Raw genomic sequence first — 26,255 nt, 5'->3', positions numbered from 1 at the left:
CGTTTGCTAAAAGGGACTTTGCTTGTCTTAAAATAACCTTTTCTGTCACAACAAACCCAATTGGTAGACCAGCCTCAGTCTTTTGCTTCCTCAGGTTCCCAAGTTTTCATGATGCAAGGTTCATCACCTATCTCGATCACAACTCAAACCAAGGGCTATCAAGCTACATCAAAACAGACCTCGGAGAAAGAAGCCAATGATGTTACTTCTACTTCTACTCTATCCTCTTTAGGTTCGTTCCATATCGAGCGCCCTAACAGTGAGTCTGTCATCCGACCACCCCCTTGTTCTTCGAAAGTCATATTTAAATCTGAATGCGAGAGCTGCGCAACATTATAATATTGTTGAGGATTTAGCTCAGGCACCTTCGATGATGTCTACCTTGGAGGTTCTTCAATCCTTTCCAACATAATGGAAGTCACTGCTATCTGCTATAGGTGCTATCGATCCTTCTTATTCGAGTCTCATTACTTTTGATCTAGAGAATCATGTACCTCGTCTTCTTCATCAGATCACAATCTGATTCATGTCCTTATCAGAGGAAAGACGATTCATCGAATAGTTATTGATGAAGGTGTGTCAACCTGCATCATGTCAGTTTCATGTTGGAAAGCCAATGGTTCTCTTCCTCTTAACCAATCCCCGAACACCTTGGAAGCCTTTGATGGCAAAGGTTCACGACCATATGGTATTCTCACGAATTTACTGATTACGTTAGAAGGAAAGACATTTGAATTAGAAGTAGAATTTAGATGCCAATCTTGACTACAACCTTGTTCTTGTAGGATTTTAGCCCGTACAAAAATTACCTGCATACGAATTCTAAAACACAGAAAATAAACAATGCGAGAGCATAACACATAAAAAACATATACACAAAGATTTTCCCCTGGATCCCAAAACTGGAACTACCAGCTTGATTTTTCATTATGTTCCTTTCAATGTTATAATACATATTTATACATGTTGAAGCATCCAATACCGTGGACCAAAAACCATCACGTCTAATACCATGGACCGAAAACCATTGCATCCAAAAACATGTGCCAAAATCATGAACAAAACCATAGGTGGGGCGCCCATCCTAACATAGGGTCTAAGACCCCATAAAGTCGGGTTATGGGTACACCTCAAACCCCCTGTGACCCCCTTTGTTACACAATCAGTGCAACAAAGGGGGGCTCTGGCCCCCATCTAACCCCTTGGTTAACTACGAGGGCTAGTCGTGGAAAGAATATAACACAACCCAAAATTCTCCCACTTGTTGTTTTATTTCCACAGGGGGCCACAAGAGAGCTTAGTAATTTTTCTAGCCTTGAAATGCCCATTGTTTCTCTACACCAAGAGAACTTCTCAGAGCTCACAGATTTTGTCAATGCATTTGTAGTATTCTTCAAAGTGTCCACCCTTACCAGCAACACCTTTTTGTCTTCTATCATATCCCTCACAAAGTGATACTGAATATCAATATGCTTTGTCTTTGAATGATAAGCAAGGTTCTTTGCCAAGAAAATTGCACTTTGGCTGTCACAGTCTATCCTTATAGCTCCCTGTACTAACCCCATACTTGAACACAATCTCTGCAACCAAATATCTTCCTTGCTTGCATGAGTGGCTTTCATGTATTCTGCCTCTATAGTTGATAGTGCCAATACAAATTGTTTCTTACTCATCCAATTGACTGCACCTCCAAATAGGTTAAACACATACCCACTTGTAGATCTTCTTTGATCCAGATCTCCAACCCAGTCTGCATCAACAAAGCCACAAATATCCAACATTCTGTCCAATCTTGATCTTCCTTGGTAGCACAAACCATAATCACTAGTGCCACGCAAATACCTGAAAACCCGCTTCACTACTGTCCAGTGCTCCTTCCCTGGTTTTGACATAAACCTGCTCAATACTCCCACTACATGTGTAATGTCTGGTCTAGTACAGACCATTGCATACATTGGGCTACCAACTGCACATGCATATGGAACACATGAGATGTCCTCTTCCTATTCTTGTATCTTGGGACACTGTTCATCAGATAACCTCACACCTACAGGAATAGGAACCTTCACCGGTTTACTATCTTGCATATTAAACCTCTGCAGTATTGTCTCAACATACTTACTTTGGTTTAACCAGAGTTTCCTCTTTTCCTGATCTCTTTTAATTTCCATGCCCAAAATATAGTTTGCAGCACTAAGATCTTTCATGTCAAATTTTGAGGACAATTGGGTCTTCAAATCCTGGATAATTTCTTTGTCATTTCCAACACACAACATATCATCCACATACAAGACCAGATAAATAACATGGTCACCAATTAATTGAAAATACACATAGTGATCTGCTTTGCTTCTGGTGAAGCCAAGTCCCCGTATAAATGTATCAAATTTTTGATACCACATCCTTGGTGACTGTTTTAACCCATACAGAGACTTCTTTAACTTGCATACCAGTTATTTCTTAACCTTCACCGCAAAGCCTTCAGGTTTCTTCATGTATATTTCCTCTTCCAGATCCCTGTGAAGAAATGTTGTCTTCACATCCATCTGTTCTACCTCAAAATCAAAAGTATCAACAACAGATAAAAGTAATCTAATAGAAGTTACCTTGAAAACAAGAGAAAAAATATCACCAAAATCAATTCCCGGCACCTGGGAATAACCTTTTGCTACCAACCAAGCTTTGTATTTCTCCATCTTTCCTTCTGTATTTGTCTTCTTCTTGAACACCCATTTGCTGCTAATGGGTTTCCTTCCATCCGAAAACTCCACCAGATCCCAAGCCTCATTTTTTTACAAAGATGCCATTTCATCAACCATGGCCTCTTTCTAGAGTTTTCCATCCTCTGAATCTACTGCTTCCTTCACAGTTCTGGGATCATCGTCAGTAATAGATAAAGCAAAATTTGAAGAAAAAGCAGATGGACTATACCTTTATGGCGGCCTTCTTTCTCGAATTGATCTTCTCACACCCGGAGTTTGTGGCTCTTCATCTTCTGATTCCTCCTCTGCTGTAGAGTCTGATTCTTCCTCCTTAAGCTCAAACTCTATCTTCTCAGGTTCCTTTGGTTGGACTTCATGTTTAATAACATCTTTTACCTCTTTAAACACCACATCTTGGCTGTACACAACCTTCCGTGTGACTGGGTTCCAAAGCTTATAACCCTTTAAACCATCCTTATACCCAATAAAGATGCACTTTTCAGATTTACTATCCAACTTGGTTCGTTTCTCCTTTGGAACATGTACATATGCATCACATCCAAATACCCTTAGATGTGAAAGAGAGGGTTTCTTACTAGTCCATACCTCTTGTGGAGTCTTATCCTCCAACACTGATGAAGGTGACCTATTGACTAGGTAACATGCTATCTCCACCACCTCTGCCCAAAATTCCTGTCCTAACCCAACACCAATGAGCATGCTTCTTGCCCTTTCCATCAACGTCTTATTCATTCTTTCTGAAACTCCATTTTACTGAGGTGTATATGGATTAATTTATTGTCATGCTATACCACATTTCTTATAGAATTCTTCAAATTCCTTGCTGCGAAACTCTCCACCATTATCTGTCCTCAGCACCTTTATCTTCTTCTCTGTCTGATTTTCCACAAGGGCCTTAAATTCTTTAAACCTGTCAAAGGCTTCAGATTTCTTCTTAAGGAAATATATCCATGTATTCCTTGAGAAGTCATCTATAAATGATACATAGTACATAGACTTACGAAGTGATGGAACCTTCATAGTTCCAAACACATCACTGTGCACAAGTTCTAATATCTGTTTCGCCCTCTTACTACTAGAGGGGAAACTCACCCAATTCTGCTTCCCATATACACAATTTTCAGAGATGTCAAAATCTAGAGAGCTATTAGTCATACCTTTTACCATACCTTTACCATGAAGTATTCCAAGGCCCTTCTCTCCAATATGTCTAAGCCTTTAATGCCACAACATGGTCTTCTCTCCAGAGACCACTAGATTTTCTGCTCCACTTTCAGGAACCATAGAACTATTGCACCCATCAATAACAGAGCTACCTTACAGCTTGTACAAAGTTCCAATTTGAACTCCCCGCAAATACCATTGCTCCTCGAATCATTTTGCAAGTATCCTTCTTGAACACTGTTTTTACACCTGCATCATCCAACTTGCTTGCAGAAATCAGATTTCTGGCCAATGCAGGAATATGCAGAACAACTGGAAGTGTTCTAACCCTTCCAAATTTCAAATTCAACTTTACTTTTCTGTGACCAATGATTCTAGCCTTCCTATCATCCCCTAAGAAGACATCACCACCATCATATTTCTCATACTCATAGAACCACTCTCTATGGGGAGTGAAGTGAAAGGATGCACTTGAGTCAATCAAACATGCCTCACGATCTACATGTGTACTTGAAGAAGCCAAGTACACATCCCCACCTTCATCTGAGGTGGTTTTCGCCTCTGCAAAAGGAGCATCATCAGATCCCTTTCCTTTATTAGGAGATTTAGATTTACAGTCCCTTTTGTAGTGCCCTTCCTTTCCGCATTTCCAGCATACCAGCTTTACAGGTTTTCCTGTAGATTTAGATCTCCCTCTAGATTTAGATCTCCCACTCGATGACTTATTTTTGTTTCTGTTCTGGGACCATCCTCGTACAGACAAGGCATCACCATTCTGAATCCCCATATTTTTCCATCTCATCTGCTCCATTAGCAAGGATGAGACCATTTCATCAAACTGCAAGGCAGTTGCATTGCTACCTATTGCAATAACCAGACTATCCCATGAATCTGGTAGAGAACACAACAAACTGATGCACTTATCTTCATCTGAAATTTTAATATCAACAGATGCTAACTGACTTACCACACTATTAAATGCATTCAGATGCTTTGTCACCGAGTCTCCATCTTTCATCCTCAAGTTATATAGCTTTTTCCACAGGAACAGTTTATTCACCAAAGACTTAGATTGGTACAAAGTCCCTAACTTGACCCACAAATCCTTTGCTGTAGCTTCTCTTGATACATTCAACAATACTAAATCTAAGACACACAATCGTATTGTGCTCTTTGCCTTCCAATCCAACTTCTTCCATTCTTCATCAGACACTCCCGTTGGTTTAGTACCCGGATCTACCACAATCCACTGATATTTATCCACCAACAGATCCTCCATCTTGAGTTTCCACAACTCAAAAATTTGACCATTAAATTTCTCGATCTCTATCTTTCCACTGCTCGCCATCTTCTTTTACCACTAGAATCGATCTTGCAGATCTCCCACTGAATAGGGTCTACCACAGGCCCGAGCAAAACCCCTCAGCAACAAAGGCATCCCCTTGAAGCCAAAACTGCTCTGATTTCTTTCTGGTTTTTGACTGATTGACAGTGAATTTGGGTATAACAGATTAGGGTTGAGTTAGTTTTTATTTTTCTTAATTTTGAGAGCAGTACGCACCCTTTGCGTTAAGCACAGTGCATACCTGTACACACTTCGGCTTTGTACACAGAGCGTGGCCGCACCTGTGCAAACAGGCTGCCTGCGTACCCTGTCAAAACTTTAGAAAATTTCAATTTTTTCCTTTTTTTCCTATTAGATTTTGCTCATAGCTTGTTTTTTGCTGCCCAGATCCACTGGTTACCTGTCAAAAGTTTTCATCCAAGCTTGTTTCATTAGCATCAAGGGTTTTAGTGAAGTTCATAGAAGTTCTAGCCCTATGTTTGATTTTTGCATTGGTCCTGTAGTGACTTTGGCTTTAGAAGTTGTAAAAAACCTTGGATCTCCCTGGTCTTTTCAGTCTTCTTAGGAGTCGGACCTTTCGTAAAATCCACCTTTGTGAGAAACCTACCGTTGTGTTGTCTCTTTGCGGAATTTCGAGAAGGCTTGTTGGTTAAGCTGTGAATTTCATTCTTAAGAAAAAGAACAAGAGATTTATTTTTGTTTTTGACTAGTTTATGATTCTGCATGAATTAGTCCTTGGTTGAATTGTAACTGAGTAAAACAACCTGGAATTATATTTTGTAGGATTTTACCTCATTAGATTTGCTTTTAGGTAAATTCCTCTTAGATTTGATTTTAGATTTGCTTTTAGGTAAGTTTCTCTTAGATTTTCATAGATCTTACAATTGATTTTTGTTAAAGTAGTTTTACATGCTTTGTTAAAATAGGAAAAATACAAAAATCTCTTTTGAGGAAAGTTTGTTTTAGTAGCGTTTGAAGTCTTTGAAAAGAGAAAGGAAGTTTTCGTGAAATAATTAGTGGTCATGTGTTGTGTTCTTTGGAAAAGATAAAGAGATTGTTTCTTTGATTTTCATTGCCAAGAAAGTTGTCTTTATAAATTTTGCATTCTCCAACTCTCTTAGTTAGGGAATTCATTGACAAGGAAAGATAGTTTAAATCATCTTAGGTGCATCGTTTTAGTGGATTTGAGTCGAGTCTACACACCATCAGTTTCATCTCCACTACCTTTTGTCCTAAAGAAAAGCCATAAAAAATTAACGCTTAAAGTAAAATCGACTTAGTAACTTTTTATTTACTAGGGCTCTGAAACACCAATATAGATCAGGCTAGTGTCTTGGAGTAGGAGAGTAATTAACTCTCCAAGACAGCAAAACCAAACAAGTAGCTTATCTTGCGGTAGGATAAATCCAACTGTTTCATTTGTACTATGGGAAAGCTCCTCTTAAAGGAGAAGCACGAGATCGTGTCTGAACCAGTGAGGGAATCAATCCTCCTTCATTGGGAACGACGCCAGATATGCACGTACTACAAACGGTAAACCTCAGATTAACCATTGTCGAGGAGCCTGGGGTCACTTGTCAGTAAACCTTGGATTATTGTCAAGGAGCGGCAAGGGGATTGAGCTTGCTACTTTTCCCTTGCGTGTGTATAAGATCGTAGACTATTCCCCCAGGTATATTTGTTGCTGTTGGTGACCTTAGTGACTATTATCTTTAGGATTCTTCCTAAGGTGACGGTGGAGGGAAGATCCCACTGTACCTGGAGCAGACGTTGGCTAGACTCACTTGGATTTTCTGGGGGGTTCACTTCACTCGAGACGGTTAAAGTGGAGGAACTTGGTCCAGTCTATTCATTAAGCAGGTTGCCGGGGTAACTGTTCCACCCGCCACTTCTGTACTGAATTCTGCGATGTTGGATTTCATCACCAACTAGTGTTTTTCGGTCCGGAAGGTTACTGTTTGTGTGTGGTTTGACGCCCTAGATTCTTTAGGCGTGTGATTCGAATTTGTTTGGTTCTTTAGAGACTTTAGGTGGTTTGCTTTGAGATTTTACTTTGTTTGCGTGTGCAGTAGTTAAAAGTTTTAACTGTGGCTGAATTACCGAGACAGTCCCGTAGACTTCAGGGCCAGTCTCCTAAGGTTGTAACCGTGGCTGATTTGTTGAGGAAGTCCCGTAGACTTCGGGGCCAACCTCCTGAAGACGTCCCGGGCCATTACGAAGGTTTGAAAGTCCTCGTAACTCCTAGTGGCAGTAAAGTAGGATCACGTGAAGAAGGAGAGTCGTCATTGGTTGTTCATCCTGATTACCAAACTTTAGAAACAGGTTATAATCCTGAAGCTGTTTCGGTTTCTGAGCTTGCTGGTAGTTTTTCATCTACTAGTGATATAGGCGAAGAACCTGAGATATCTGAACCTATTACTCCAACATCGGGGTTAGTCTCTCCAACTTCTAGTGCTCCTGATTCACCTAGGGTAGAAAGAGTCATCACCAAAAATATTCCTTCTGGTTTGATATCTATTGAAGAACTTGCTCCACAAGAAGAAATAGGCATCCCTATCCCTGAAGATCAACCTACTATTGATCTAAGGGAGCGTGAATCAATTTTTTACAGTCCACCTAGAAGTACTACTTGGTATCTTTCTTTAACTAATTATTTGGACAACTCAGGGTTAAGTTTTTCACCACCTCGTGCTCCTTATCCACCTAGAGGTATTTATACTCCCGTAAATATGTCAGGTCAGTCATCCATGTTTACTCAATCGCCTGAATCTTTTTTGTACGACGGTCCTTCTGTTCCCTCTGGGTATCATTCACTTGCTGGTACTTTTTCGGGAGCATCTCCTCAACCCATTGAACAAAGGATGTTCACTGGAAGCAATGGTGCAAAGCCATTGAGCGTAGAGGATATTCTTATGATGTCAGGTTCTATTCCCGCTTCTCAACCTCAAGGTGGCCAGTTACTGCCTGGGGGTTAGCCTCAATTAACGCCTGGGGGGCAACCTCAAGGTACACAATTTGCATCTGGGGGGCAACCTCAAGGACAGTACATGCCTACGGTACAATACATTCGTCAAGGTCAACCCCAGACTCAATATGTACCCCAAGGTCAACCCCAGTATCAATTTATACCTCAAGGTCAACCCCAGTATCAGTACATGCCTCAAGGGTATCTAGCCCAAGGTCGGTACTCGAGTCAAGGTTTCCAACCACCCCAAGGACAATCTTATGTTCAAGGTACGGGAAATGTACCTTTCACTTATCAATCCTACCCTCAACCCGATTATGCATCTCAATATCCTCAACCTGTTATGGGTCAATACCCCGGAATAAGCATAGTGTGGGATCCATCGCAAGTTCAACAGGTGTTGCAGCCAAGTGTACAGTTGTCATCTCAAACTGGACAACCCTTAGTTCCTGGTTCAACCCAGCAACCAGTCCAGTCTAATATTCAAACTTCTGTACCTTCAGCAGTTTCTCAGTCTGGGCCTATTTCACCTCGTACTCCATCTCAAACGACTGCTGCAACTGCCGCAACATCTGTTCAATCTACCCCACTTACTTCTGGAGTATCGATATCTCCGGTTTCTACTGTCCCTGTATCTACTCCTCAGACATCTTTACCATCGTCTGGATCCACGATTCAAACTACGGTTCAGATGCCTGTAGGACAACGTGGTTTAAGTACGGTTGTCACAAGTCAACCACAATTCACTTATCAACCGTACCAGGGACAGTATCAATTCGGTCCTGCTGTCCAGCAACCAATGTACCAGTATCAATCGTATCCTGGGTACACTTATCAATAACCACAGCAACCCCAGTACGGTCCGGTTAATCCTGGTTTTCCAGGAGGATACAATATCCTGAATGCAATTCCCATTCCTAGTTATCCTGGATATCCTCCTCCTGGGGCTGGTATAATGACTCAGAGTTTTAGGGATCCTGATCGGTAGCTACCGTTTATTGCAACTTTGGACTTACCAGACTTGTCGCGCCTAGCGAATGATCTAATTAATTATCTTCCCTTTTGGCCGCCAATGCCAAATAAGTTGCCCAGTGACATTCCCAAGTTCGAAGGTAAGTCTGGAGAGGACCCGTCGAATCATGTGATGACTTACCACCTCTGGTGTGCCTCTAATTCCATCTCAGATGATTCGATCTGCTTACGTCTTTTCCAACGCACTCTCATTGGTCTTGCGGCCAAGTGGTACATTGAGTTACCTCGGGCCTCTTTTTATAATTTTAGTCAGTTAGCTACCTCGTTTTTAACTCATTTTCAGTTGCCGGTCAGATACGATAATGGCACGGAGTTACTAACTTCATTAAAACAATCGACGTCCACTTATATTTCCGATCATATCCATGAATGGAGACGTCGAAGGCGGTTAGTGAAAGTTTTTATCCCGGACCAAATCTTAGCTGAATGGTTTGTTAAATCATTGTTACCGAAGATTACTGAAGACGTAGCTAAGGCCGGAGTAGTTACTGAGGAGCAAGTGATTGCTCAAGCGCAGTACCTTGACTTAGTTTATACTCAGTCAGGTACGTTACACGAAAAGATCCCAGATCTTCCAAAGTCAAATCAAATCGCTGCTGCTCCTTTGGGATCTCATGCCGCTGATGGCATGATTGGTTCGGTGAACACTAAAAGCAAGAAGAAGTCTTCCATGAATTCTTCTCCTATTATCACCTTACCAGACTCCCCGATAGGAGATTCTTCTGCTGAACTCTCCGTCGATATTCACGTTGTAGAGTCATCTACGGCTAAATCAAAATCCGATGGAAAGAAGAAAGGGAAGAAGAAGAATAAAGCAGACAAAACTCCAAAGGAGAAAACTGAAAAGGCGGAATCCAATGATGAAAAGCGCAAACCTCGTTATCTATGTCTCATTTGTGAAGAGGAACACTTTACAAGAGACTGCCCTCATCGAGCAGAGGTTGCAAAGATCGTCAAGGGTTCCCAAATTCCTGCTGTCTTGAAGGATCCATTTCCAAAAGATAGCAAAATGATAGGTTCTTCCTCGAGTGCCAATGAAGAACCCATTTTGATGATGTCCCATGTAAGGATTGCGACTCGATCGCAAGATTATGGTAGAAAAAGTCCTGTTGATGGCAAAGAAGCAGAATCTTCTCATTCTAATCCATCAACCTCAGCTCCCGGCTCTGATCCGCTACAGATCGAGAAGCCTAACCCAGACTTAGTAATCAAACCGCTTGCCAAGGGCGTACTTCGAAGGTCTGCTTTCAATCCACATGCGAGAGCGGCCCAGAATTACAACATTGTTGAGGACTTAGCTGTTTCACCCTCAGCAATGTCGGCTTTGGAAGTGCTGCAATCATGCCCAGCACAACGAAAATTACTTTTGTCGGCTATAGGAGCTATTGATGTTCAGGACCCGAACCTAATAATCTTTGATCTAGAAAATAGTACACCGCGTTTGCCTCATCAAATGGCTTTCCAGATCCCAGTGATAGTCAAAAACAGGCTTATTCATCGGACTGTAATTGATGAGGGAGATTAAACGTGTATTATGTCGATACAGTGTTGGAGATCGCTTGGTTCTCCTTCACTAAATCAATCCCCGACAATTCGTAAGGCCTTTGATGGCCGTGGGTTTCATCCTTTTGGCATTCTACAGGATTTTCCTATAGGGGTTGAAGGCAAAACCATTAGTCTAGATGTGGAGGTGGTTGATGCCCCTCTAGACTACAACCTTCTCTTGGGTCGAAGTTGGTCTTACGCTATGACAGCGGTCGTTTCATTGGTCTTCTGAGTAATAAAGTTCCCACATAATGGAAAGATCGTAACAATAGACCAGCTGGCTTACTTTTCATCTGACCCAACCTCTTCAGAGAGTATTCAGCATGTCGGTAAAACGACTATCCCATATAAGGATGTTGGAGTAGGACTAGTTAAAGATTCTGGTTTACTGGGAACTTTTCCTTTTCCTCCGCTCAACACATCATCTTCATTTGCAACCATTCATATGATTACATCAGACACTATTTATTATGACGATCCTTGGATCGTTCCTTCTGAATCTGAAATAGACTCATTTGGTAATTCTATGCCATTGAGTCCATATGAAAATGCCTATGAAGCCGTGCAGTCTTTTACCGACCTGTGTTCAACCAAAATCGACCAAATGAATGTGGTCCGTGAGGAATCACTTTTCACATCAACCTCGGAGTTAACAACGTTTCCCGAAGTTGTGTCATCTGACGAGCAACTTCGTGAAGTCCTATGTGTAGACGATTTGCCATGGGACGATCTCCATCATAGATCTTCGTTTTTACCCGAGGATGATCATTTTGAAAATGATTTCTCATCAATTTTTACAGCTGAGTATGTCAAAGAAACTCAGAATCCCATGAAACATCCTGATTCAGAGCTGAATTTGGGAAATATCTCTCGAACTATTCCCATTGACATTTCAGTTAAGCCTGGAATTATTGAAAACATTCATATAGGTGCCTCGTGTACATATGACGAAATTCAGACATGCAAGGACCTATTTCAAGAATTCCGCGACGTGTTTGCCTGGTCCTATGAGGAAATGCTAGGAATTGATCCCGCGATTGTTGTTCATGAGATCAAGACTTACCCAGACGCTAAACCCGTCCAGAAACGTTTGCGTCAGATTCACCCACGGAAAGCTGCTGCCATTAAAGCAGAAGTTGAGAAACTATTGAAAGCAGGTTTCATTTATCCGATCCCGTTAACAGATTGGGTATCGAATATTGTTTCGGTTAACAAAAAATAGGGAACAATAAGAATATGCATCGACTATAGGGACATTAATCGAGCTTGTCCAAAAGACAACTACCCAACACCCTATATCGATCAAATAATTGATGATTGTGCCGACAGCGAAATATTTTCCTTTATGGACGGTTTCTCCAGTTACAATCAAATCAATATTCTACCGATCAACCAAAAACGACTTTCATTTGTCCATGGGGGACATTTGCTTATTGCAAATTACCTTTTGGGCTAAAGAACTTTTCAAAGGGCGATGTCTTATGCGTTTCATGACATCAAACACATTGTGCAACCGTATCTCGATGATTTGCCTGCTCATTCGTTACATCGAGCTGATCACCTTGTCCATTTACGAGCAATCTTCATGAGGTGTAGGCATTATCGTATTTGGTTGAACCTATTAGCACTTGGAATTCACCTAGGCTGAGATAGACAAACTCTCAAGGCTACATCAAACTATTTCACCTCGTAGCTAGCCCTACGAGGTATGAGAAGGCTCTCTCGAGTCAGATTTGATAGATCTTTCAATATGATTAGGCTGACCAATTAAGAATAAAGATTTTAGGCTAGTAAATTGATAGGGGGGTTGGATTTAATGATTTTTGGGGTTTTTGGGGTTTTTGGGTGCGGGGATTGGGCTCAGTTTTTGCAGGGGGTTCTTTGGGGCAAGGTAGGAACTTGTGCTGATGCCTTTGGCTTGGATGAGTGATCAGGGAAGAAAGAGAGGAGGTTAAAGAGGGCAAACAAGGGCTTTGAATCCTCTTTAAACAGTGGAAAACATAGATATTGAACAGAATTAAAAGCTGAGCATGGCATGCATGAATTCAAACTTTATCACTTCATCTTGTTCAAATAGCAGCAAAGAAAGAGATATGTAACACATAAACAAACTTACAGTAACAATTAGAAGACACACCATCAACACAATGATCCACAAGAATCCACAATGAAATCTGCAAAACCCTGGCTTTCCTTTCCTTAAATTTGCAGAAATAGATGTACAATACACAATAATGTTTCTCCCACAAGAGTCCAACCATGAAAATGAGAAGGAGAGAGCATAATATAGACCATCTAGACCATCTAACTCCTTTCCCCACCTCTAGGGGTCGAGCTCAGCTTCCTAGGGGCAGTTTGAACTAATTCTAAATTAAGCACTAGATAATAGGCAGTCCAACAACTTGCCTCTATTACTTAGCTAACTGATTCATGCATTAATTATTCACTTTTTACATCAAGGAAGCTTCTAGAAGGGTAAAGAGAGATAAAATCTATCAAAGTGCCATGAAAATATTACATTTATCCATCATCTACAAGTAAAAATAGTCAACCATAGTCAAAACAGTGTTTTTTGACAAAAAAGGTCAATTCTGGCAAAGCTGGCTCGAATGGTCGCGCCCCCTGTTCAAATGGTCGCGCCCCTTTGCAGCAACTTTTGAGTGGGTTCCACTGGTCCAAATCAGGTGCAAGATGGCTCATTGGAAAGCTTGGTCTGTCTACTTTCCATCCCAAGTGGAATTTCTGAATTTGGAGTTGTTTTTCCCCCTCAAAAACCATTTCTCCCAAGGTCACTTTCTGCAACTCAAAAAGTGGGCAGAAAGTCATTTTTTTTGATGTATTTTGAGCTTTTGGAGGCTCAAATATCAAAATCAGGCTTCTCCCAAGTATTGGTAATTTTTCTCTTTGCATGCCCTTTCCAAAAATGCCAAGTTTTCAAAATTCCGAGCAGTCCTCCAAAATGGTCTCACCCGGGGTGAGACCATTCCACGGGAAAAACCTGTAAATTGCACAAAAAATTCACAAATGACAAAATTTTCTCCAAATTTCTTGAAATTTGGGATGGGAGTCCCCAATCAAGTACCATGCTCAGTCAAAGAGGCTTTGGCCAAAGTTTGGAGTGGATCGGGCGTTTTCCTTCGTTTTTGTGCTTTGGCCAACCGTCCTTGGAGCACCTTCGTTCTCGCTGGTACTTTTGACATTTCTCTCAAACCATGACACCTGTGTAAAAAGTGAAAGAGGTTTTTCTTTCGTGGCATGTTGTGGACAAAAACCTCTCTCAGTTTTGCAAAATTCATATTTGATTGCTCAGAAACAGCTTTTGAGTGAAACTTGTCCCGATGTGTGAAACAAGGGATTTTGTCGAAATGGAGCGAAATGAAGGGGATAGAGGGCTTCTAAATTCTTGGGGAAATTTTTGGGAGTGGGGAGGGATGTTAGGAAGCAGGGGAAAGTGGAATCTCAGAGATTGAGTGAGGGGAAGGGGTCGAAAAGGACGAAACACAGGCCCAACCTAGAAAATTGCCAGGTTGTAGCTAGAAACTAGGGTTTGTGCAAAAATGAGGAATTTGGGGGATCTGAGTGTTGGGAAGTGTTTGATAAGGTAGGTGAAGGGTAGGGGAAGGTGTATGAACATCAGGAAACAAGTTTTGCCGATGATTTGTCCGCCCAAGAGAAACTGCCTTCAAAACCCTAAGAGAGGGAAATGACCTTGCCTGGGCGCAACTGAAGCATGAACAAGGTATCAAATGACTCATTAGACACTGAGATGATAATGAAAACCCTATGAATGATAATACACTCAGGTGAATGATGACATAGACTGACATTTGGGCAACTTTGAACAGAGTGAAAGCAAACCCTAGACCTAATGCTTAGTGACCAAATTTTGCTTGAAAACTCTTTGAAATGACAAAATTTGACCTTGACACTTCAAAATCACTTTGTAAGAGCACATTTGATCACTGGAGGAAGGCTGGAAAGACTGACACTAACAGAACCCACAAAAATGTGTCTTCTGTATAGAAGCGAGACGATTGCTAGGATCTGTAGTTTTGAAAGCCAGCATTCGCGTCGATCCCTCGAAGGTAGAAGCTATCATCAAATTGCCTCCTCCTTCGAGTCTTCGCCAACTCCAAAGTTTGCAGGGAAAAGCAAACTTTTTACGACGATTCATTCCTAACTACTCCGAGGTTACAAAGGGTTTTACACGGTTGTTGAAACAGAACGCTCAATTCTCTTGGGATGAGATAGCTTAGAAATCTTTTGATGCACTCAAACACGCGTTGACCCATGCACCGTTGCTGCATCCTCCCAACTACAACCAGGATTACTTTTTGTACCTCGTCGCCGCTCATTCCACCATTGGGATGGTCTTAGTTCAGGAAGATGAATTCGGAATGGAACATGTGATATATTACCTTAGTCGGACTTTAAATCCAACTGAGCTAAAATACTCACATGTGGAGAAATTGGCATTGGCAGCCGTTCAAGCTGTCCAACGTTTCCGTTACTACATTTTACTTCGTAAAACTACAGTCATTTCGGATTGCAACCCTATGATCTACATTTTGACTAAAAAATTGCTAGGGGGCAAGTACTCTAAATGGATTGTTATCCCACAGGAGTTTGCTTTGGAGTTTGAGAAATCTAAGTCTAAGAAATCTTTAGTTTTTGCAGAGTTAATGTGTGACTTCTTGCATGCTGACACGGAAACTGTGGCAGAGGAGCCCATTGCGGACGAATATTTGTTTCTAATCAGCACTTTAGATCCGTGGTATGGGGATATCATCGTCTATCTCCAGACCCAATCCTTTCAGCCCGAAGCTTCAAAGTCAGAACGTCGGAAAATTCGATTCCAGTCCCAACAATACAAAATTATTGGAGATACTCTTTATCGCCGTGGGGCGGACTCTATTTTTCGACGTTTAACTCACGAAGAGGCTGAAAGGGTTCTCAATGACTGTCACTCTGGAGCGTGTGGCGGTCATATGTCTGGGTATGCCACAGCCCAAAAGATATTGCACGCTGGCTACTTCTGGCCGTCCATGTTTAAAGATTGTATTATTGCGGTCCGAAAATGCCACAACTGTCAAGTGTTTGATCAAAACATGCGCGCTCCACCTGCTACTCTCCACCCTATAATTTCTGTTGGTCCTTTTTCCAAATGGGGTATCGATTTTATTACATGTAACCCTCACTCGGTAGGGGGGCATGCGTATATCATCCTTGCGGTAGATTATTTTACTAAGTGGGCCGAGGCGATGCCTACATTCGAGGCAGACGGCAAGACAACTGCAATTTTCGTGTTCAATCATATAATTGCTAGGTTTGGTGTCCCACAAGTGATAATCACTGACCATGGGCGCCATTTTCGAAACGTTATGATGACAGAACTTACAGGCCAACTTGGTTTGCGTCACGATAGTTCAACTCCTTATTATCCACAAGCGAATGGTCTGGTTGAGTCCATCAACAAAGTTTTAGTTATCATGATCCAACGAATCATTGGTATTCATCGGTCAAATTGGCATAACATGTTATTTTCCGCGCTTTGGGCGTACCGAACCTCAGTGAAAACATCAACAGGGTTCACTCCTGGCCAACTAGTTTATGGTTTGGAAGTTGTGCTACCCATTGAATGCGAAATCCCGTCACTACAAATGGCCATCGAGTTACTTCCAGCTACTTCCGAAGAGGAGAAGTGTTTATTATACTTAGCTCAATTAGATGAGAATCGACGTGATGCTGCATTGGCGATCGAGACTCACGCAAAACGTATGAAAGCTCAGTATGATCTAAATGTGACCCCTCGAAATTTTTCGGAAGGAGACCTAGTGTTATTATATGATCAAGCTAATGATAAATTAGGTGTTGGGAAATTTGTTCCGATGTGGAATGGGCCCTATATTGTCAAGCGAAAGCTAGCAAAAGGGGCCTATGAGCTGGTAGAATTTGACGGGGACTCTTTGGGTAAACCCAGAAATGGACTTTACCTAAAGAGGTATTATGCTTAAAATATGGGTACGACGATTTTTAGTTAGGTTAGTTTTTCTTTCTAGGTTAGTTTTTCTTTCTAGCTGGTGTGTTTGTTAGTTTAGACAATGTGCTTAGCCTAGAGACTGTGTTTTTTCGTCATTATTCTGACTTATCTTGGTTTTACTCTTGATGACGCAGATGTCAATGCCTCTCCAAACATACATTGGTTTCACTGATGGTTCGTAGTACACAGAATATCTCTTCCGCAGCTTGGGTTATCTATTCACCCTCTGACGAGTTAGTATCTATGCATGGGGTGAGCCTCGGTCAAACAACAAACAACATTGCTGAATACAGTGCAGTGATTGAGTTATTGTCTGAATCTATTTCATTTGGGATTCGGAGTTTGATAGTGAGGTTAGATTCTGAACTCGTTGTATTACAGCTTAATAGAGTGTATGCCATTAGAAATCCAGTGTTATTAAGGTTATTTCTGAGAGTGCGTCTCTTGGAACGTGAGTTTGATTACATTGAATATCAAAATATTCCAAGGTCTTTAAATACATTAGCAGATGCAATTGCTTCTCGAATGTTAAATAGACATTTGCAATAATCATACATGTAAATTTAAAACCATTTCATAACATGATTTACAAGATGAGCCGGTAATAATGATATATATAGATAGGAGTATGTCAAAAAATACATCGTCTTCGATCATAGGTTGAAAAACACCTTATGATAGGCAAAAATGATAAGTACAAAAAACCAAAATGTCACATGTGTCTACAAAACGACCATCCAATCACTGGTGATGATCTCTATATGACACCACTGCACGGGCTACCCTACACAAGAACCTCCTAAAAGGTCCTGGGACCCCGACTACATAGCGCTGAAGCCTGATAGAAATATCATCTATGGTAGTCTCCGGTATGTCTGCTGTAAGACGCTCTAGGTCATGTTCCAACTCAGCTAAAGTCTCTATGGCCTCGTCCTGTGGGGCCGGTGCCGCTGCAACTGGTAGTCTCCTCTCGAAAGGCCGGAGATTGGCTGGACGACGTGGACCTACATTTGCATTTTGAAAATTATTACTATCAGTTTTGAGATGATATAAAAAAAAAAAAAAAAATAGATAAGTTAAAAACTTGTGGAAAATGAAGTTACCTGTATCATCCCATTGTTCTCCCAGTGGAAGAACCATGTCCGGATCTCCACGAAAATCAACTCCGGCATAAGGAAAATCCTGTATAGAAAAGACCTGGTCCTCTAACCAGTGAAAGTACTCCGGAGTAAATCGGACAACCTCCGTTCCCTCATCAGGATGACGGGCCATAACCGCAACCCATCGCATCAATTTGGGCTCTCGAGGAAGCCCAACACCAACAGTGAGCTGCTGTGGGATCAGCATCAGAACCCTCTCTAAGCCAAAACTCACAACTAAAGGACCATAACCAAAAGTCTTCAGCTGTCCATTTTTGGCTCTAGTCAGTTGGCCTTTTACATTGGCCAACACAACATCACACTAGTTAAAAATGGTACCTCGATAGCAATCAATTGCCATCCGCATCTGGGACCCAGTGGCAATGTGCAAAGCGGTAGCCCCGCAAAGTCTGGTAACTGTGAAGGCAATCACCATAAGTTCAGGTCGGGATATAGTTTTGATCTCTATCCCCTTCTCCCGAGTCTGAGTGTTACACCACTCTAGTCGAAGACTAGCGATGGACTGGCCACCCGGCCTAGTCCCGAACAGAGTCAAGTGTTCGCCTCTCTTTGGAAAACTAGTGAGAAAGTAAATATCTGTGGGCTCTATCTCGAGCTGGTGCCCTCCAATATAAAAACACTGGTCCTGAATGTTCCACCTTTCTACCAGCCACTCTAGAAATCTCACTTGGGCCCTCATGCCAGGTATGGCCCAGTATTTATAAAGGCCGCATGCCTTCAAAGCATCAATTGACGGTTGATGATTAATGGCGGCCAAATCAACATCTTCGTGCTCTCTCTCGCGCCAATCAAGCATGGTGAGCAATCTACACACCAGAAAACATCCATTAGATTCCATGAAATCAAAAAGTTTTGGTCCATTTTGGAGAAATTGGGGTTTGAAAACTCGTTTTGAGGGGTACGCACCCCGCCTTTAGGAACAGAGCGTGGGTATGTAGGTTCCCTTAAGGCAAGGTGCGTACGCCCGGCATTTTCCCAACTGAGAAAATGTCGGGGTACGCGGGTCCCTAGTGTGGCACCTGCGTACCCCGAGAGGCGGTTCTCGAAACCCCAAAGCCTCCAAAAAATGAAATTAGGGCCTAAAAAAGAATTCTAAACAGATGAAAATGAAGAGGAGGATGTTGTAGAATACCTGAAAGAGACGGCGTTCGGTTTCGACGGTCGGATTCTCCGCAATGTCCACGGGAAGTTTCTTGCCAAAAGCCCTTTTGCTCTCCTCAACAGTAAAATGGTAAAAATGAATTGGTAAAAGCCCTTTTTATAGGTTTTTTGGGTAAATAAATGGTAAATTTGTTTATTTTTCACCATGAAAAGGTATTTTTCAAAGTATTTTTATCTATCTTCAACAGGTATGAGTAATGTGTTGGTTTTTGTGGAGGATAAAGGATTTTCAGGGAAAATTGTCATTTTTTACAAACAAAAACATCACAGTCATCTTTAAGCCCTTTTCTGACTCCTAAAACATGAAAAGATTGCCGAGCGTTTCTTTTACACTCGTTAAAACAGAATTAAAAGACGGTCCTCTTACAACCCTTTTCTGACCGTAAAAACATGAAAAGATTGCCGGATTTTTATCGTTTCAAATTCGATATTGGAAATAAAACGACGTGTCCTTGATCGCTTTTTACTTTTCAGATCAGAGACACTAATCATGAAAGTACTCCTTGGTCGTAAAGATCAAGCGGTTCTCTCAAGTATTATTTTATACTTTTTCGGGCTTGGGAGACACAAACTTACGAAAAAGGTCAACCCTGGAGTCTTCTTAAGTTTTTTCAGACTCTCTAAAACTGAAAAACACCGAGTTTCTCCTATACTGGACTCGTTAAAATTTCACAGTAAAGGACCTGTTCGATTACAAACAGGAACGGACCACTCCTTCTTAGGGTTCGAATCTAAACTAAGTTGGACTCATCCGAAGGATGAGCTTATAATCAAGCAAATGTTATCCTCCTCAAGCTTGTAAAAAATAAAGAGGTACTTGCCAGAAATGGTGGGGGAAAAGAGAGAAAAATGAGCCTATTTGTTATCCTTTGTCTCAGAAAAACCTTATCACCACTCTTGAACACACCACTTTTCATTCACCTGGGTTGGGAAATCCTTTGCCTAACAGTTGATCAAACCACATTGAAAGACTTCAACCAGTTTCCGGGTATTAACTTTGGGTCAATTGTCACCAAGCCATCTGTTGGGTCGTTATGTGTTCAAGAGGTCACTGCAAATAAACCATTCATCTGCAAAATACCTGTCATCCATCTTGACCATCCCTGAGTCAGTCCTTACAGCTACATTTATTCAACTTGATCTATGATTTCTTGTTGTGGGCTTGCCTGCAACAGATCGCTTTCTATCGACATCAGCACATTATCTAGAAAGATGATCTAGAAATCGTCAGTACCTTGAAATCTGCATGCATCAATGGTAGGTTTCTCGCCTTTGACGACAATTTACATTATTGACTTTCGATCGAAGGATTCCGTGACATGTTCGACATCAACACATTCATTCACATCTCATGGATTGTACTGGGTACTTTGAGAACCATTGACATCACTGGTGGTCTCTCTCACACTTGTTAACAGTTTACATCATTGACTGGTAATCAAGTGGTTTCTACCATGTTCAACATCAACTCATTTATTCGCATGGATAGAATCGTACTATTTCAGGAAGTAGAAATGAAGACCCTGGATCTAGTTTCCACCATCCAGGCTGCGAGGAGTTTTGTATTCATTATATAGTAGACTAATTATAAACATATGGCTGCGTCCATACTGTGTCTACATGAGTCTATGATTATGATGTACTGTGAAATCATTCCTGTATCAGAGTAGTAGTTAGTCTGTTAGTTAAAGTTTTTGATCTGAGTATGGGAATGCCTACCTCAACGATGATATGATCTCATATATGTATTTTGTGTTGAATATTTGTAGGTTCCAACTGGGCTCTCCACAAGATAATCCTTGAAATGATAAAGTGCTTCACCCTTCCTAGATGATATAAAACCCTAATCTACTACAGGCTTCGCACTTTAGGGGGCAATCTGTTACACTAAAATTTGTCACCATGACTATTTGCAGTTAGTATGGCTCCATCAACAACCATACTATCCTCCTTGGCAAGTCTTATACCTCTGCTCCTCATGTCAAACTCCAAAAAAGAGAGAAAGTCTTTAAAAAGTCAATATAACTCTGGTTACGCAGTTTCTCTTACCCTTACCTGCGTGTACGCACCTCAAGTTCATAATACCCGCGTACTTGTACGCTCTGTCTGTAAAGGGGTGGGTGTGTACTCCTGTAAAGGTCAAAAGGCGCAAGTTTTACTTCAAAAAAGTTACTTGTGGTCGATTCTAGAGCATTCTAGAAGATGGTTTGACGTGTATTGAGTGCCTCCAAATGGTTCATGCATCCCAATGAAAGAGGAACTTATCCCATGAAGAGGGGAGCTACCCCTTTGAAAGAGGAGCTTATCCCATTGATGGTGGACCTGATTAACTTCCTCCAAAGCATTATAAATACAGGCATTGGGCCAGAGGGAGGGGAGGTTGAAAGCTGAACATTCCTAAGGGTAGATGCTGCTGAAATTAGGACTCCCTTTTAGAGCTTGAGAGGAGAGATTCCAATCCTTTCTTAGCTTCATTTGGAAGTGGGTGAGCTGATCAAAGTAAAGGAGAACTCTTGCTGGACCCTGGGAGGGACCTGCACAACACCAAGGAACTAGTTGTAATGGTTTCTTTTGTTTCCAAATAATGCAATTAAGTTCATTTTTCTCAACAAGTTGTTATATATAATTTGTTTCATATACTCCTTGGTCTTTATGATGAATATGTTTTATTATATGAGTTATTCAGGTGCTATGTAATCGTTTGCTTGTTAGTGATTGCAAGCTTCAAGGAGAAGGAGCTCATCTGGATCGAAGAGGCTGGACTGCTACAAACAAGCGTTGGACTAGAGGTAAGCCTTAAACACCTGGTTGCTTTTATTTTAAATGCATATTTATGGAAAGATAGTGCTTGATTGTTTTGTTTGTCACTAGAAAGCCTTAGCTTCTAGGGAGGTCGGTTTTGTCTGCAAAATTGACTCTTTCCGCATGACATACCCTATTACATATTAATTGTGATTTTGTAAACATAGGAATCAAAATAATTAAAATAGAAAAATCAAAACCACTAAATATGTTTTTATGCAGTCAAATAAAATAAATCAAACTTATAACTAAGGAATTAAATCACATCAAAATAGAACAATAGGTTTTCTACCACAAGTCGAATTGTTGAAGGTGTCATCACTGGAAATCTGGGATTTTTTGAGATGCTGATTGATCATCTTCCACCTGCACCCTATATATGCCTTGGATACTTGAAATATTTTCCATTTGTTCGTTGAATGTTTTGAATACTTCCACCTCTCCTTAAAAAACTAAATGCTGCTGATTTCATGGCTAAAATACTTGCCATTGGTTCCTAGAAAGATTCTAATAATGCCACATCTAGTTATGATTCTTCATCACTGTCATTCCCAAAAACTGATGACACTTTGGAAACAACTTTTGCTTTCTTGGAGGAGCACCTCAAGAAATCTTGGAAAGAGCAGCCTTAGTTGCAAAGCCAAACTTTAATGTCTTTCGCTGATCCTACACTACAAGAGATGTTGCAGTTCTTACTATGCCAGAGGCTAGGACAGAATGAGAGTCCTGTTGTTGCTATTGTGACCTTTTGGCATCTGCAATTTGAACAAATTTAACCATTTTCCTTTCCATCCCATTTTTTTGCAATAGCCTGAATCTAATATTTGAGAGGATGTTAACTGCATGTCTACAGATGCCTGCTCCAAATGGTCAGTATTTAGATTTTCAATCGGTCTATGATTGATAGGCAAATGGAAATCTTCACCCAGATCCTCAACAAGAGATGCTTCATATGCCTTTTCATGCTTTTGCTGACGTTTTTCCCGAGCACTCATTCCATTTTGACTATTAGACTACCGATTCTCCTTTTTGACAAATCAACTTTACTACATGACTCTTCTCATCAAGATCTCCATGTTTTATTTTTGGTTATCCTTCACATGCAACTGCTAAATGATCAATCTGACCATAAAGGAAGCATTTGTCTTGTTTCCAAGGTGTAAACACAATCTCTCTCAAAATATAATGGCTTTCACCATAATGTCTCTTACACTGTAATGGGTTTCATAGGATGTCTTTGGCACACTGTAATGGCTCTTGCTCATTGTAATGAATTTCACATCATGGAAATTATTCTTACAGATAATGGGCACATAAGCATTGCCCCAAGACTAGCTCCACAAGGCAAAATGCCTCTAATCAATATTGAGAAAATGGGCTGCATATACCAAGCTTGCTCTGTAATCTTCCTGGGGATTTTATTGGTCTTCACTGAATCCTCAGTTGCAAGTTTCATGTAGCCAAAAGCACTAACAAGGACCAACATCACAGAAATTCCAAACCATAAAAGGACCAAGGCAAACATACTCCCAATAGGAACTGCACCAGATGATTTCTCACCCTATATCAGTGCATCGGGTATATAACAAAAATGCAAAAAGCAATGCCTGGAAACGAGAATGATGTCTTTAGTGTGTTCTTCCTCCATTTTGTGCCCATAATATAGAGACATGACAAAGCATATGCATACCCAGAAAACAAAACCATAAAGCATGAGCCTTTGGAACTTGAACTTCTTTCATGAAATGCCTAGCTAGGTTTTCGAGAACAATCTCATTAGAGGCAGCAAAGAATGGAAGGATGTGAGTGATGAAGTGCTTTCTTGCCACCAGTCAATGCCAACCAATGCTAGGTGTCCTTCATTGATGTGAACCTAAGGATGGCCCTCCGCGCAACACCAAAGGGCTACGCGTAGCGCCCCTAGACGTGCAGTGCCAAAGGGCTACGCGCAACACCCCTAGAATCTCCATCATATGATCATTCCAAAACAAAAAAAATTCCTTTGGGAAGATGCCCACATGGGCTCTAATATTATTGCCTTTCGAGGTTACTGCAGACAATTTTTTGCCACTAAAATTCTCCAGCTAGTATGCGCTCAATTCATGTCGATCACCGTCATGTTTTTCGACGAGTCCAAGGGCGCAACATATATAGATGACCACACTTTTCTGAATGGGATTTATCCCACATGCGAGCAACAAAATAAAATGTAGTTATTTATAATACTTACCACTCACAACATATTTCAATGTGTTGTGCACATTATACACCTCCTTAGATTGGCTTGGCTTGATGTTTGACTTGTGTGTTGTGGTTGCACAGTGCATGGAATTTGGCTCTGAGCTGGGCCTTTGGGCTCTCAATGTTTTAAATAAAATTTGTAATTTTCGATGTAGGCTGCATGGAATTTCGAGCTGAGCTTGACCTTCAACATTACTTCCATGGGACTAATACTCTTATTATTTTCCATAGTTGCTTCAATAATTGCCTCCTCCTCTTCTGGAGAAGTAAAATCTCTCTAAGCACAGAAGCCAAAGCTTCCTCATAATTTGCACCACTTTTGAAAGAAGATGGAGCAAACTTTGATTGAGATGCTAGTTTCGATAAGAGCCACTGCATGAAGCTTGAGATAGGGCTAATTGTGGCAAACATTTTTAACGTGGCATATCTTGTTGAACTAGCTCAATGACACGTTTGATAAAAACTTTCCAAGATTGATTTCCAGCTAGATGACGCTGGTGTTGCAGGATGCGGATACCCAAAGCAGCAATGGCCTGCTCCCAATCTCCATTTCAAATCATGGAGGTTTCTAATAGGATGTATAACTTCATATTCCACAATCTTCTCTAGTAAAGGTGTAGGATCATCCCAGGTAATGCAATGGAGTTCGAGGACAGTTTGATTGAACCATGTTGCCAACTTTTCCTTTAAATCTGAATCCAAGGATCTCAATAATGGAATCTTTTCCTCTCCAAAAGCTCCATTAAGATATACTCGGAGATCAACCACGAATTTTAAGCCACGAGGATGTGCATTAAATCACTCAAAAAACGTTATATATAATGGCTTTAGAGTATGTCACAGTTTTTCTCCGTCCTATATAAAGCTGACACACATCCTTCCTCATCCAAGTCAAACTACTGAGCATGATCATCACTCTGCTATCTGAGATATTGCTGGATAAGTTCTCGAATGTGAACCCTATTACCACCAAACTGGGTAGCAATTGCAATGAGGGCTTTCCAACGATTTTCTGATCCAAGAGTTTGGTAACCCTGTGAAATTTCGGTGAGAGTAAGATCAACAATATCTGTCTTTTTCATGTGAATTGCTCAATGCATTAACTTTTTCATAGTTTCTAGCATCCTTTAGTTCTACTTTTCTTACAAACCCACTTCCCAAGAACCAGAGTAAGTGGAGGATTTGTGCTTCTATGGTTTGGTGTTTAGACTTGTGTGTTGTGACTGTACCGCGCATGAAGCTTGGAGCTGAGCTTGGTCTTTGGAGTCATTCAATTTGTTTATTTTCCAATTCTGTAATAATTTACCTTCCTGCATCATAAGAACCTCCATATGACTGTCTAGTTTGAAGATATTATAGATGCTGAGACTGAGGTGCTAGTTGAATTGGCATAGAACTTCTGCAATAATATCGTTCTCTCAATAGTGTAGTTTGAAACCGAGTGAAGGAGGCACCAATTCTAGGATCAATTTCCTATCTGGCATTAACTGCATCTACAAAAAACTGATTTGGATGGACCAACCTCTGCACAGATTCATGGATATCTCTTTCAATCAAAGCAGAGAAACGAGCTCGCCATATGTTGAGATAAGGATTAGCAGCACGGCAGACATCTATGACCTCAAATGCTATGTTCTCTCCTTCTCTATCACAATGCAACCACAAAATCAGCCACTGACATCTCCTAGCTTTCTCAGGATCATTAAATACATGAACTGCTACACTGGTTGATTTTTTAGTCAATTATTCATTTGGTCATATCTTCTAATCTAGAAATCGGTTTCAGGAGTGTGATATACCGTTGGAAATATTTATCCAAGCTGCTTTTGATGGATATGATTATGACATGTTTTGCACTGAATATCATGTGCAAAACATCTAACAAAGCAAGACATAGTAAAAGCCCATCTTGATCACCGGTGACAGCCTACGAAGACTAGAACTAACATTGGCATTATTGGGGATGGAAGCTCCTTGGAGGTGTCAAGAACACCATAGACCAAGTGCCTCATCCATTGGGCAATACAGTCACAAAAAACTGTAAACCCAAAACAACTCATACCAATCCAAAAACATA

The 26,255-nt window shown here is 40.9% G+C and overlaps 1 pseudogene; it reads right to left on the bottom strand.

Moving 5' to 3' along the window:
• Window positions 1-551: 551 nt before the first annotated feature.
• On the bottom strand, window positions 552-25,302 carry LOC149246315 (uncharacterized; annotated as a pseudogene).
• Window positions 25,303-26,255: the final 953 nt, after the last annotated feature.

The sequence above is a fragment of the Pinus tabuliformis genome, chromosome 7 (assembly GCF_031772625.1).
Source record: "Pinus tabuliformis cultivar Carrire ecotype Pingquan chromosome 7, CPIR1, whole genome shotgun sequence".
In the NCBI taxonomy this organism is placed as follows: Eukaryota; Viridiplantae; Streptophyta; class Pinopsida; order Pinales; family Pinaceae; genus Pinus; species Pinus tabuliformis.
The sequence above is the reverse complement of the archived record's forward strand: the minus strand, read 5'-3'. Positions and strand labels throughout refer to the sequence as shown.